The sequence below is a fragment of the Macaca nemestrina genome, chromosome 2, assembly GCF_043159975.1.
Source record: "Macaca nemestrina isolate mMacNem1 chromosome 2, mMacNem.hap1, whole genome shotgun sequence".
NCBI lineage: Eukaryota > Metazoa > Chordata > Mammalia > Primates > Cercopithecidae > Macaca > Macaca nemestrina.
In genome coordinates, this window is record NC_092126.1 from 28,108,958 (window position 1) to 28,120,253 (window position 11,296).

Consider the following 11,296-nt stretch of genomic DNA (forward strand, 5'->3'; position numbering starts at 1 on the left):
TAAAAAAAAAAAAAAAAGCAAAACTTGGCTTTTTACAAGGGCCTCATTGTTCCCTGTTCCTTCCTTCCTTCCTCCTTCAGCAAGCAGGCAGGTGACTTCCCCAGACACAGGGCTGCAGCTGGCCCCAGAAGCAGTTCCTCAGAACAGATTAGAAGTGCTTGGTCCTGGGCCCAGGGGATGAATGGAGCTAAGCTATGTTCTCTCCTCTAATGCTCTGTGTGTTCTCTCTGTGTGTTTCTGCCATTAAATAAATACTGGGGGTATTTATAAGAACTGTCAGCAAACCACCCACTCCTTCTCTGCCGCAGGCCCAGAAGCCCTCAAACAGTAACAGCCTGTACCAGAATCTCGGCGATATCCAAAGAGACAACTCCGAAAGGAATACTAAATATAACTTTCTTCCACACAGTCTGGTGCCTGCTGCCTTGACTTTCACAATCATAGTTGTGGAACATGTAAGAAACTTGAATTTGATGGGCAGTTTCAAGCCAAACAAGGGCTCCCTACTGGAGAGATTGACTTTCATTATTTTCTAATCTGACCACCTTCCCATTAAGCCATATGTATTTGATTGTCCTGCAGTTGGAAGGATGACAAGTCAAAGAATTTATTCCACCAGGCGTGGTGGCTCAAGCTTGTAATCCCAGCACTTTGGGAGTCCGAGACGGGCGGATCACAAGGTCAGGAGATCGAGACCATCCTGGCTAACACGGTGAAACCCCATCTCTACTAAAAAATACAAAAAACTAGCCAGGCCAGGTGGCGGGCGCCTGTAGTCCCAGCTACTCAGGAGGCTAAGGCAGGAGAATGGCATAAACCCGGGAGGCAGAGCTTGCAGTGAGCTGAGATCTGGCCATTGCACCCAAAAAAAAAAAAAAAAAGAATTTATTCCAGTGAAAGAAAGGAAAGGCAAGAACAGAAGAGTGAGAATCAGATATTAAAATTTGTGAATGTATTTGAAGTTCAACGCTTTCAAATAATGTGAAAGAAACATCTAAGCAAGTGTATCACTGATTGTCCTCTTCTTCCAAAATGAATTGATTTTTACAGCCACTTTGGAAGACAGTTTGGCAGTTTCTGACACATTGTTTGCAGGCCAACACACCTGGGCTCTGCCATTTATTGCAGCAAAGTTAAGTCACTTTCTAGAGCTTTAGGGTCCTTGTCTGTAAAGTAGATTATTAGTGCCTGTGTGTGGGGTTGTTGTATGGTTGAGAGACAATGTGGGTGGAATGCTTAGAAAGAGCGCAGCACATGGTCAGCACTGATAATGTTATTATCTAGTAGTGCATCTGTGTGTCTGTCTTCCCCGTGACAGGCACTGAGCTCATCAAGCACAGAGACCTGCTGTTGGCCTGTATGTCTAGTGCCTACCCCTGTAGGTGCTCAGTATATAAAATAATTAATTGAAATAACCATCTTAAAGGAATTCTTCTCTTGCATTGTTATCCTTCCCAAGATAGTGGTCTGTCTTCTAATTTCCTACAACATTCACTGTTTATGTGTATCTGTTTTAGATATGAATTAGGGGGGGAAATTACTAGATGCACTTCCAGAAAGATATTTTCTTAGAATGTCCTACTTACACACACACGCACAAACACACACACCACTTTAATTAATAAATTTTACTTTTGAGTAGTTTTAGGTTTACAAAAAATTTGAGCGGAAAGTACAGACATTTCCAATATACCCTTCACTGCCTCCCACCACTTCTTTCCCTTATTAGCATCTTGCATTAGTGTGGTACATTTGTTAAAGTTGATAAGCCAATACTATCATTATAAACTAAAGTCCACAGTTGACATTAAAGTTCACTTTTTGTGTTGTACATTCTATGGGTTTTGACAAACGTGTCACAAGTATTCACCATTACATTATCATACAGAATAGTTTTATAGCCCTAAAAATCTCCTGTTCTCCACCTATTCATCCCCTTCTCCTGAACCCCTGGAAACCATTGATCATTTTACTGTCTCCATAGTATTGCCTTTTATAGAATGTCATATAATTGGAATTATATAGTACGTAGCTATTTCCAATTGGCTGGCTGGCTTTCTTTCTTTCTTTCTTTCTTTCTTTTTCTTTTTCTTTCTTTCTTTTTTTCCTTTCTTCCTTTTTTTTTTTTTCAGTCTCACTCTGTCACCCAGGCTGGAATGCAGTGGCACACTCTTGCTTCACTGTAACCTCTGCCTCCCAGGCTCAAGTGATCCTCCCACCTCAGCCTCCCAAGTAGCTGGGACTATAGGCCCGCACCACCACGCCCAGCTAATTTTTGTATTTTTAGTAGAGACAAGGTTTCGTCATGTTGGCCAGACTGATATCGAACTCCTGACCTCAGGTGATCTACCCACCTCAGCCTCCCAAAGTGCTGGGATTACAGGCGTGAGCCACCATGCCCAGCCTCAGTTGGCGTCTTTCACTTAGTGATAGTGAAACTTAAGTGCACTTAAGATTCATAGTGCACTTAAGATTCATAGATAGTGCACTTAAGATTCATCCATGTCTTTTGGGAGCTTGACAACTCATTTCTTTCTTTCTTTTTTTTTTGAGACGGAGTCTTGATCTGTCGCCAGGCTGGAATGCACTGGCATGATCTCAGCTCACTCCAACCTCCACCTCCCGGGGTTCAAGCGATTCTCCTACCTCAGCCTCCCAAGTAGCTGGGATTACAGGCATGCACCATCACGCCCAGCTAATTTTTATATTTTTAGTAGAGATGGGGTTTCACCATGTTGGTCAGGCAGGTCTCAAACTCCTGACCTCAGGTGATCTGACTGCCTCAGTCTCCCAAAGTTCTGGGATTACAGGCCTGAGCCACCGTGCCTGCTTATTTTTATTTATATTTATTTATTTATTTATTTATTTATTTATTTATTTTATCACTGAGCAACGTTCCATTGTATGGATGTACCATAGTTTGTCTGTTTACCTACTGAAGGATGTCTTGACTGCTTCCAAGTTTGGCAATTATGAAGAAAGCTGCTATAAACACTTGTTCGTAGGTTTTAGCATGAACATAAATTTTCAACTCATTTGGATAAGTACCAAGAAGTAGCATTGCTAGATCATATGGTTACTCTATGTATAGTTTTGCAAAAAACTGCCAAACTGTCTTTCAAAGTAGCCATACCATTTTGCATTCACACCAGTAATGAATGAGAGTTCCTGTTGCTCCACATCCTCACTAGCCTTTGCTGTAGCTAGTGTTTTGGATTAGCCATTCTAATAGGTGTGTAGTGGTATCTCTTTGTTTTAGTTTGCAATTCTCTAGTGACATACATTATTAGCATCATTGCATCTGCTTATTTGCCATCTGCGTGTCTTTTTGTGTAGTGCCTATCTAGATTGTATGCCCATTTTAAAATTGAGTTGTGTTTTTTATTGAGTTTTGACAGTTCTTTGCATATTTTCAATACAAGTCCTGTATCAGATGTATGTTTTACAAAATATTTTCTCCCAGTCTGTGGCTTGTCTTTTCATTTTCTCTCTCTCTCTCTTTTTTTTCATTTTGTTTTCTGAGGCGGGGTCTCACTCAGTCGCCCAGGCTGGAGTGCAGTAGTGCAATCATGGCTCACTGCAGCCTTGACCTCCCAGGCCCAAGCTGTCTTCCCAACCTCAGCCTCTTGAGAAGCTGAGACAATGGGTATATGTTGCCATGCAAGGCTAATTTTTGTATTTTTATAGAGATGGGGGTCTCACTATGTTCCCCAGACTGGTCTTGAACTTCTGATCTCAAGCCATCTTCCTGCCTTGGACTCCCAAAATGCTGGGATTACAGATGTGAGCCACCATGCCTGGCCTGTCAATTTTTCTTCCATGGAACAGTGCCTGGCGCATAGTACATCCTCAATAAAGTGTTGTTGAATGAATCTGAAAAATTCAAAATTTACTTATTCACAGACAGAGGAATTCTACTACAGGGAGTTTATCTAATAGATACATGTGCAAATTTTGTTGTTGTTGTTGCAGCAGTGTTTGCAAAAGGCAAATGCTGTTAACAGACTAAATGTCCATCAATAGAGAAAGTATTAGATAACTTTTTGCATACTCACATTGGTAAGTAAAAAAGCAGGTGACAGAATAGTCTCAGCTGGATGCTGTAGCACATGCTGGTAGTCCCAGTTACTCAGGAGACTGAGGCGGGAAGATTGCTTGAGCCAAGGAGTTTGAAGCCAGCCTGGGCAACATAGCAAGACCCCATCTCAATTTAAAAAAAAAGTTTTTAAAAAAAAATCGTTTCTATAGTTTGAGTATATGTGACATATAATAAAACTGCTTTCGGACCCATATTGGAATGTTTCATGTCTTCCAGTGAGTCTATCTTTGGGTGATGGATTGAGGAAGGAGGAAAAGAACACTTTCACATCAGAGCCTGACTTTGCTTAGTTTTTTCCACTTTAATAAGAAGCAAGTACATTTTTATGATTTTTTTCCTTTTAAATTGTTTTTTTATTTTTTTAATTTTTTGAAACAGAGTTTCTCTCTTGTTGCCCAGGCTGGAGTGCAAAGGCATGATCTCGACTCACCCAACCTCCACCTCCTGGGTTCAAGAGATTCTCCTGCCTCAGCCTCCTGAGTAGCTGGGATGACAGGCATGCGCCACCATGCCTGACTAATTCTGGTTTTTGTTGTTGTTTTTTTTTAGTAGAGATGGGGTTTCTCCATGTGGGTCAGGCTGGTCTCAAACTCCTGACCTGAAGTAATCTGCCCAGCTCAGCCTCCCAAAGTGCTGGGATTAACAGGCGTGAGCTACTCAGGAGGCTGAGGCAGGAGAATCACTTGAACCCGGGAGGCAGAGTTTGCAGTGAGCCAAGATCGGGCCACTGCACTCCAGCCTGGGCAAAAAGAGTGAAACTCCATCTCAAAAAATAGAATAAAATAAAATATGTGAAGGAAAAACAAACAAACAAACCAACAAAAAATTAGCTTGACACAGTGGCATGTGCCTGTAGTCCCAGCTACTCAGGAGGTTGAAAGTGGGAGGACTGCTTGAGCCCAGGAGATCGAGGCTGCAGTGAGCTGTGATTGTGTCACCACACTCCAGCCTGGGCAATGCGAAGGTTTTTATGTAAAAAAGTGAAAAGGGATATGGATTTATTTGAAAATATATTATTTAAGGAAAATAATACATTCTCATATGTATACATATATGTATATGTATATGTAAGCAAAAAGAAGAAAGTACAAATCTCCTACAAAGATAAAACTAATATTTGTGGTTTGATAAACATTATTTTAGTTATTTGTTTATGCCCCTATTCAATTTTACATAAATGGGCTCATCATATTTCTTTTTTTCTTTTTTTTCTTTTTTTTTTTTTTTGAGACGGAGTCTTCCTCTGTCACCCAGGCTGGAATACAGTGGTGCTGTCTCAGCTCACTGCAACTACCGCCTCCCAGGTTCAAGTGATTCTCCCACCTCAGCCTCCGGAGTAGCTGGAATTACAGGCGCACACCACCACACCCAGCTAATTTTTGTATTTTTAGTAGAGACGGGGTTTCACCATGTTGGCCAGGCTGGTCTCAAACTCCTGACCTCGTGATCCACCTGCCTCGGCCTCCCAAAGTGCTGGGATTATAGGTGAGAGCCACCGCGACGAACCTGGTCTGCTTTTTTTTCCATGAAAAAATATTCAGTGGATTTCTTTCTAAATAAATAAATATGTATTATTTGAATAGGCTATGTAATATGCCATTGTATTTTTGACTCATTTAGTCAACCAGTCACTTATTTTTGAGCACTATAAACAATGCTGCCTCCATCATTTAAAAAACAATAGGCACAAAGTAACTTTGAAAATATATCTGTAAAATATAATAACAATTCTGTGACGAATAATGTACCCATCATCTAATCAGCTCTACTTTGAAGGCCTCAATCACATTTCTTTTCCTGGCCTTTCTGACATAAGTGCTATTTTGGATTTTGGTTTATTATTACTTTTTTTTTTTTTTAATGTTTTATCACACTCATTTGCATCCTAAACAACGTATTTAGTTTGCAACTTAATGGACTTCACATGTATGGAATCTTCCTCTGTAGGTTCAATGTTGTCAGTTCTTTTGGTCAATATGTATGTACTTCCTGATATTCTTTAATGTTGTGGGTAGTAGGAGTGATTCTTTCCTCTGAGGTATGATAATCTATTGTATAAATAATTCTATTTCCTCTGTGAAATGTCTATCAGGTCTTCTAACTTTTGGGGAGAAGGGACTGTCTGTCTTTCCATTGTTGATTTGCTTGAGTTATTTATATCTTTACATATTTTGAATTTGAATACTTTGTTATTTGTCAATATACATGTTGTAAATATCTTCTCCCTGTGGATGGTTTGCTTTTCCCCCTTTGATGGTAACTTTATATAATACTGAGGTTTTTTGTTTTGTTTTGTTTTTTGTTTTTGTGAGACAGAGTCTTGCTCTGTCACCCAGGCTGCAGTGCAATGGTGTGATCTCGGCTCATTGCAACCTCCGCCTCCTGGGTTCAAGTGATTCTCCTGTCTCAGCCTCCTGAGTAGCTGGGACTACAGGCACTCACCACCATACCCAGCTAATTTTTGTATTTTCAGTAGAGACAGGGTTTCGCCATGTTGGCCAGGCTGGTCTTGAACTCCTGACCTCAGGTGATCCACCCGCCTCGGCCTCCTAAGGTGCTGGGATTACAGGCATCAGCCACCGCGCCCAGCAATACTGAGTTTTCTGATCCAAGGACAAGATGAGTCTTTGCCTTTATTCATATTTTTTTGTTCTTGGTAGAGTTTTATAGCTTTTTTCATATGCATTTTTTTCACTCAAACTTTTTTTGTTTATTCTTAGTTAAATTATTTTTTATAATATCTAATAGGTTATTTTTGCTTTTATATTTTCAAATTAATTGTTTTGTTTTTTGTACATTGATTATGTGATCCTCTACCTTACTGAGTTACCATATTTCTTTTCCTTATGAAATATTGTTACAGCAAAAAAAATTTTCATTATTATAGATAAATGGTTAAATAATCCATGTTACATCTTTACATACACTATGGAATATAATACAGTGGTTAAAAAGAATAGGTAGGTTGATAAGTACTGACTTGAAAGATCCCTATTCCATACTGGTAAGTGAAATAAAACATTTACAGAATAATATTGTAATTATGTTGTGAATTTACTAAAGAAAATACAGAAAACGGCCAGGCGTGGTGGCTCATGCCTGTAACCCCAGCACTTTGGGAGGCCTAGGCGGGTGGATCACGAAGTCAGGAGATTGAGACCATCCTGGCTAACACGGTGAAATCCCATCTCTACTAAACAAAATGCAAAAAATTAGCCAGGCGTGGTGGCAGGCGCCTGTAGTCCCAGCTACTCAGAAGGCTGTGCCAGGAGAATAGTGTAAACCCCGGGAGGCGAAGCTTGCAGTGAGCCAAGATTGCACCACTGCACTCCAGCCTGGGCAACAGAGCAAGACCCCATATCAACAACAACAAAAAAAGAAAATACAAAAAACGAACAAAACTTAATGGAGTCTACAAGTAAGTTCCTATATAAAAATTTTTCAAGTTGTACATTTAAAAATTGAGCAATGGATTTTATGCAAATTATACCTAAATTTAATAATGGATAGCATGTACGTTTTCATGTGTATATAAAAATACATAAAACTCAGTCTGGAATAATACACACCCTACTTTTGGCAGCGGTTTCCTCTATTTTTCCTCTGCATACTTCTGTATTATTTGAATATTTTTAAAAGGAGAATGCATTAATTGGATATCTAATAAATAAAAAATACAACATTTTTATTTAAGTCAATACAATAAATAATCGATCAATTAATAAACAAAATTAACACACAACAAATACACTTTGGAAGAAAACAATCTGCTGAGAATCTATGTAGAGATATACTCATCTTCACTCTTGGGAAGCATCTCAGAACTATGCTTTCTCTATTTTTGCCTTTCTAAAAAGAAGTTTACAGTAAGTCACCAGTTAACTTCTGTAAGGGGTCTTTCCACTATCCTTACCACCATCCAGCCTGATAGCTGCATGTGGAAATGTGATGTGAACACCACAGCCACCCTATGAGATGCCTGACCCCACTCTAGGGAGACGGGGTTTACAGGCACTAGGCACTTGCCTGAAGGAGATGCCTCATTCTCTCCCACATCTACGGTGGCATGGAGATAATGCAGCTGCCATATATATACACAAATATATATATGTTTATATGTGTGTGTATATATTATATACCACACACGCACACACACATATATATATATATATATATTTTTTTTTATGAGATGGGGTCTCACTCTGTCACCCAGGCTGGAGTGCAGTGGCACAATCTCACCTCACTGCAAACCTCTGCCTCCCAGGTTCAAGCCATCTTCCCACCTCAGCCTCCCGAGTAGCTTGGACCACAGGTATGCGCCACCACACCCAGCTAATTTTTGTATTTTTGGTAAAGACGTGGTTTTGCCATGTTGCCCAGACTGGTCTCAAACTCCTGAGCTCAAGCAATCTGCCTGCCTCAGCCCCCCGAATTGCTAGGATTACATGCATGAGCCACCGTGCCTGGCCAACTGCTAGATATTAATATGCAGTGCCTGTATGCTCAGTGTGATTTAAAAAAGCAATAAATAAGAAAAATTCAGGTTATAATAATCTAATACCAAACTGGCAACGATTTATCTAATGACTCTACATAATATTGGCATGGGGTGAAGGAGCAGTGCTGACAGATGGAGCTGGAGAAGTTAGCAGACGCCAATAGAGACAGAGCTTTGTCAAACACATTAGGGAGGTTATCCCAAGGACAAGGGCAAGCTAGTAATGGGCCTCAGTCAGGACATCACCTCCTCTGACTGCTCTAAGGGGAACACACTGAGAGGCAACCAGACTGGAAGTGAATTGAGCAGTTAGGAAATCTGGGCAAGATATTTTCACCTCCTAGAACCATGAGATAGCACTGGGGATGGAGACAAGTGGGTGGGTAGAGGGATATTGAAGAGAGAGATCTGGCTGGGCACTGTGGCTCACGCCTATAATCCCAGGACTTTGGGAGGCCGAGGTGGGCAGATCACCAGAGGTCAGGAGTTCGAGACCAGCCTGGCCAACATGGTGAAACCCTGTCTCTACTAAAAGTACAAAGTCAGCTTGGTGTGATCGCACACACCTGTAATCCCAGCTACTCAGGAGGCTGAGGCAGGAGGTTGTGGTGAGCCGAGATTGCACCACTGCACTCCAGCCTGGCAACAGAGTGAGAATCCATCTCAAAATAAATAAATAAATAAAATAAACAGAGAGAGAGAGAGAGATCTGACAGGTCTTGGTGATCAATTTCACATATCCTGGAAAGGAGGATGGGGTGATGGCGGTCCCTGTATTAGCTAGGGTTCAATCAGTAAAGCAGAACCCTAGGCATTGTGGAAAAAAGGATTTATTGTTAAAATTAGTTTGTGGGAGAAGCTGGTCAACTAAACATCTGGGAAGACGAGTTGGGGCATCAGGGAAGTCCCCATCCAGTCAGTCTGAGAAGCCAGGGACATCCAGACCAGATGCCCAAACTGGACCATGAAGGAGAAGCTGATAGGGAAGTCTAGAGGAAATGTTTGCTTCTGTGGGCCCACAGACAGGTGCCAGCTAATAGGCCTGGGGCTGCTATTGGTCAGCAAGACCTGGAGCTGGAGGAAAACCTGGAGGTAGAGTAGTGGGGAACAAAGGACAAACAGAAACCTGCTAGGCACTTCGGCATCTGTGGGTGAACTCATTGGATGATGATAGCATTCCAATATAAACCCCTAAGTTTTAAATATTAAGATTCCCTTCTTGGCCAAATTTAACCTGGAACCACACAGGAAAAGAAATTCTCTGAGACATTCCAGTTAAACTAAGTCGATGATCAAAGAAGATTCTGGAGGAAAGGTTAGTGAGTTCCATTTTGAACATGTTGACTTTGATACCTCTTCAGGGAGATATCTAGTTGACAGTTGGGCTTGTCCAAACTTCTTCAGCATTCAGGCAACCTGCTCTAGGACTCTTGTTCTAACCCAGCCTTGGGGTGAGGGAGTGGCATGCAGCTGTGGATTAAAGATTTAGGAACTAAAGATATTAGCCAGGAGTGAAGGCTGGGGAAATAATTATAAAAGCCAGTCCAGTCAAGATCTACAACTCTCAGGCAGTTACCTGAGACAGCAAGATGGGGTGGGTAGGATCTACAGAGCAGATAGAGGAGGTGTCCTAGACAGATGGCCTGAGGTGCTGTAACACTGGGTCGGAAGACATCCCATCTGAACAGTAAGGATAGTCTCCTAAAATGGCTGTTTGAAAGTGCCACAACTTACAAAAACAATTGATAGTCACTCTTCTTACATTTTCATTTCTACTACATAGGCATAAGACAGTTTATTTATTTATTTTAAAGACAGGGTCTTGCTCTGTCACCCAGGCTGGAGCAGAATGGCACAATCATAGTTGACTGCAGCTGACTGCCTCAAACTCCTGGGCTCAAGTGACCCTCCTGCCTCAGTCTCCTGAGTAGCTAGCACTACAGGTGTGTGCAACAATGCTCAGCTAATTTTTCTTTTTTTTCCTTTTTTTTTTCTTTTTTGTAGCGATGGGTCTCGATATGTTGCTCAGGCTGGTCTTGAACTCCAGGCCTCAAGCAATCCTCCTGTCTTGGCCTCCCAAAGTGCTGGGATTACAGACGTGAGCCCCTGCATCCAGCAGTAAGACAGTATATATATATTTATATTTATATGTAGAGACAGAAATGAAAGGCCTCACGTATTTATTACTGAACCCAGCCAACCAGTGCCTTCATAGCACACACAGAGAGAAAAAATATATTCCCAATAAAACATGTCCAACTATCCAGATAGCGGTAACATTTTCAGCTTAACTTGGTAAGGTGGTCTTGACTTTCACACAACATAAATATGTGTGCCATCTCACGCGGAATTCCTTATAGACCCAGCCTGGTTCTTCTCCAATGTCTCCTTTTGAAGTTCTACCTGATTTTATGACCAGTTTTCATCTCAATCCACTGGGGAGTGGGACGATTTTGCTTCTGTTTCTTGGCCAGGAAACGCTTAATCCTGAAAGTTTTGTGAGAAGACATGGTGAGAAGCAGAGTCAAGCACACACCACGATGGCAGAGAAAGGAAGAGAGAGTAAGTAAGACAGTGTATTTAACAAATGCTCCTTCTTTCAGAAATTCCCAAGTTTACTTCACACAACTTGTAATGTTACTGCTTCACAGTTCTTCTGAATCATAAAGTGAGTTCTGACTGAGGTTCCAGGTGATGTA

At 41.2% G+C, this 11,296-nt stretch overlaps 1 pseudogene; it reads right to left on the minus strand.

The window, feature by feature from the left end:
- Window positions 1-10,776: 10,776 nt before the first annotated feature.
- Window positions 10,777-11,166, minus strand: LOC139361860 (large ribosomal subunit protein eL39-like; annotated as a pseudogene).
- Between the last annotated feature and the right edge of the window lie 130 nt (window positions 11,167-11,296).